The following is a 4,556-nucleotide window of genomic DNA, read 5'->3' as shown; positions in this document are numbered from 1 at the left end:
TTTTAAGGTTTTTTTAAAAGAAAATTGATCTTTTGGAATAAAATAGAGAATTTGCAGCAAAGCTAAAAGACGCGTGTCGCCATCTATGAACAAATAGCGTAAACCTATGATTTTTAGAAAAAATGTGTTTTTTCCTTCCTAATCAACATTTTTATAAAACTTATGCCGGATTCGGATGAGAAAAATTATTTCCAACAATTTGGTGTATAACTTTCCAATATTTGTTTGATTTTTCTATGAGAAAACTGTAGATTTAGAAAAAGATAGTAATTTGGACTATTTGGCAAGAAAGTCTGTCAAAAATCAATACAAATTGTTGAATATACGTTAACACATCTGTTATCAACTATATAACTGTTTATTTCATTGATATATACGGGGAAACTCATTTTTTCGTGTTCCAAAACATGTTTTTTAAAGAAAAAGGTCACAAATTTTTGCGCGCCCAAAAGTTGATGTTCATTATTTTAAAGCAAAAAAATTTTCTCGTCTTTTGCAACCAGTTTCATGAAGATTGATGCAGGGAATCATGAGAAATAAGCGATTTTGTTCTTTAATCGACAGAAAGGCATACGACTTTAGGCAAGTAACCTCATTTTGGCGCCACCTACATTTGAAACGCAGTCGCGCTGCAAAACCTCAATAAAGTAAACAGGAGGTAAGAAATAAATATTGAGGTTTTGCAGCGCGACTGCGTTTCAAATGTAGGTGGCGCCAAAATGAGGTTACTTGCCTAAAGTCGTATGCCTTTCTGTCGATTAAAGAACAAAATCGCTTATTTCTCATGATTCCCTGCATCAATCTTCATGAAACTGGTTGCAAAAGACGAGAAAAATTTTTTGCTTTAAAATAATGAACATCAACTTTTGGGCGCGCAAAAATTTGTGACCTTTTTCTTTAAAAAACATGTTTTGGAACACTAAAAAATGAGTTTCCTTGTATATACCAAGTTAATAACCAGTTATATAGTTGATAACAGATTTGTTAACGTATATTCAACAATTTGTATTAATTTTTGACAGACTTTCTTGCCAAATAGTCCAAATTACTATCTTTTTCTAAATTTACAGTTTTCTCATAGAAAAATCAAAGAAATATTGGAAAGTTATACACCAAATTGTTGGAAATAATTTTTCTCATCCGAATCCGGCATAAGTTATATAAAAATGTTGATTAGGAAGGAAAAAACACATTTTTTCTAAAAATCATAGGTTTACGCTATTTGTTCATAGGTGGCGACACGCGTCTTTTAGCTTTGCTGCAAATTCTCTATCGACTGACTTTTTGTGCTAAGTTGCCTTTTTCATTGAAAAATCTGTGATCCGGATTGAAAACGCGAGAATGAGGTTAGATTGCTAATTTTGAAAATCATTCCAATTACCATTTTTCAAGCAGAGCTTTGCTTTTATGGTAGATGTGACTTTAAAAAATATTTGTCCACTTGAATAATTTACATTTTCAATTGATTAGTTAGATTTTGGTTAATTAAAACATTCCCTTATTTTGAATCAGATAATAAACAGGTTAAACTGGCCATCACAAAAATATTTTCGTTTATATCAATTAAGCTATATATTTCTTACCTGAAAATGGCATAATTTGCTATTAATGTCGATTTTATGATGAAAAAAACAATTTCAAATTTCAAATCAATTTACTCGCTGCAGGTTATAATGAAAACATCACCCCAAGTTTCTGCGCCCTCTAGTGGGGGGTAATTTTTTTGCGTTTGATTGCCTATAGAGTTATCTAAGCCAGAGCTCACGCACACTAGCACCCTATTTGTTTTGCTGGCGGGTACAAAATTTAACCTCAATCTTTTTCGTGTACGTACACGCAATACATGCGCACGTAGATAACTCTATTGCTCACGAAGAAGAGTGGGCTATTTTAAAAAGGATGAAGAAGAAATTCTCCGCTAGACGGTGCGTTGCCAGCAAATATCACGCATACCAAGACAAAAACGAAATCGTATGAATCGTTATGCCGTGGTGTGGGTAATTTTAGAACGTCTAATGCTCAATCATTTGAACATCAGATGGGTTAGGCCGGTTGAGCATTCAACGTTCACCGGAATTTCTTTGCGTGTAGCGAAACCGCAGGCTCTTTTTTTTTTTTTTTTTTTTTGAAATTAAATATGTCTTTATTGAACTTTCTTATAATAATTACATTTCTTTTACATGCTAAGTGGTATGGCCTAATGCTCTTCATCTTTATTGTACTTTTCGTTTTATTATTAACTGTTCACATTCATTTATTTACTTCAAATTGTTTTACATTTTTGCATTGAATCGAATACATTTGGGTAAAAAAAAATCACTTTAACAACTAATCCTAACTTAAAACTAAAAAACTAAATTCATTGAAAAATTCAAAATCATTAGAACGAGTAAACTACGAACTGTATTTTAAGATGAATGCTCCAAGCGTTCTTACTTGTTCCTGGCGAGTTTTGCACCCACGCAGAGTTGTTGTCATCTCGATGAAAATGTTCAAAAGTTCTTGTGGTGAAAACAGGTCACTACTGCCTTCATCCGTTGATGCTGGTTGGTTTTCCCTCGGTTGCTGACTGAAGCCAGGAGGTGCAACTGCAACTTTTTGCCGCTGATTCAACGGCAATGGCTGCAGATTTGGAACCACTCGAACAGATCCCGCTCCAGGTGACGCCAAAGCAGGAAAATCCACGTCCGTGAAAGTTGGTGGTGTTTTGCGACGATTTGGTTGGTGCCTCGTCGTCGCTTGCTGCCGAATTTTCACAAACTCAGCTCGTTTTGGGCAGCTCCGATTCTTGGTAGAATGGTCGCCGCCGCAATTGAAGCATTTCGCTTCGATGTTCTCGTTGATTGTTTCGCATGCTTGAGTTTTGTGCTCACCTCCGCAGGTTGCACAACGACTCTTGATGAAACAGTTTCTTCCACCATGCCCAAACTGCAAACAGTTCGAACATTGTGTCACGTCACGGTGCACTGGACGATAACGTTCCCAAGTCACGATGATGTTGAAAATTGCCCGAACTGCTTTCAGCTCAGACGGCGTTGTCGATCCTTTCTCGAGATGAACCAGGTACAGTTGATCACGATACTTGATGTCCTTGTTGTGTCTCGTCATCTTGAAGACTTCGATCACGTTCAACTTAAGAGTTTTTAGCTCTTCCTTCAGCACACTCACATCCATGTCGTACAGGCCTCGGAGGACCTGTTTCATGGGGCGTTTACCTGGATCGTCATGGCTGTAGTATTCAATCTTGGTGTTGTTCAGGAAATCCCGAACGTAGTTGTAATCCTTTCTGGTAGGTAGCAGAATTTTGAGTCCATCAGCACACAAGCGAATGGAAGCTCGTAAAGCACCAGATTTGATAAATCCGGTCAGCCACTTTCGCACCGAATCCGATGACGATGTTTTCACAAAAATGGGTGGCAACTTTTCCCGTCGTTCAAATTCTTCCTTCTCGCTCACGTCCACAGGGAGGGTAGCAAACTGGTTTCCAGACAAATTTTGAGCGTCCTTGCTCAAACTGCCTGGCTTTGCAGGTAGCGCTTCGGCATTCTTTAGCTTCTTCAAATCTGCCGATCCTGCTGGTGAGGACCGCCTCTTTTTCTTGCCGTGAGGCATTTTTGCACTTTTTAAGCACTTTTCAGGAGCTAATACCCAGGAGTACCTCACTGATTGGTGGTCCACAAATGAATGACCGCAGGCTCTTTTTCCCACCCCTATTGTGGAACTCGATCAAACTGACCGTTTGATCAAATTTGATTGAATTTAAACAACAGAGCTGCGTAAGCATCGCGTGGAGTTGGTAGTTGTGAAAGGTAAAGGTCTGGGATTCGTCCTAAGCAAGTGATACGACCATTGGCATAAAGGTAAGTTATTATTCTCAAGGCAGACTATCGGAAGCTGCTGTTGAGACTGTTCCCGTTTACATTTGATAAATTAAGTCTTTTATAAGATTGAAAATTTACTCTCAAGGCAAGCAATCGGATGCAGCCGTTGAGAAAATTTAAAGTTTAGCTGGTGGAGTTTTTATTTACTTAAGTGTTCTTTCTTAGACAGCCGGCTGCGGAAAGATCGAACAAAATTATATTATATCAGATTGATTTCAGCATAGCGATTCGAATATTCCGAGATATTATCCGATTTTACACTACAAGTTTGTTCACGCTTAAAAAGTTAAATGTGCAAATTTCTTCGAATAGTTTTACAGAGGAAAAATATATCAATAAAAAAACACAAACCGAAAAACGATTTAATATGTTAGAAAGAGCTTAATTAGCCGACGGTAATGCAAAAAGTCTCACGTTCCCGAGAGATATGGCGCTTCGCGGTGAAAATAATTCGAATATACGATAAAACGCGACTTTTCGTGGGGGTATTCCGTACCGTGATTTTTGTGCGATTCCTTAAAAATGCTGCAAAAAATGTTTTATCATATTCATACTGTTGCGAGTTTGTAGTGGTTTCAAACATCAGTTCATTAATTTTACTGTAACGGTTGATGATCACTGCCCTTATATGCACATTAGAACCACACAACTTTGAATATGATCTTTCATAATAAC

The sequence above is a fragment of the Culex pipiens genome, chromosome 1 (assembly GCF_016801865.2).
Source record: "Culex pipiens pallens isolate TS chromosome 1, TS_CPP_V2, whole genome shotgun sequence".
Classification (NCBI taxonomy): domain Eukaryota; kingdom Metazoa; phylum Arthropoda; class Insecta; order Diptera; family Culicidae; genus Culex; species Culex pipiens.
The sequence above is the reverse complement of the archived record's forward strand: the minus strand, read 5'-3'. Positions refer to the sequence as shown.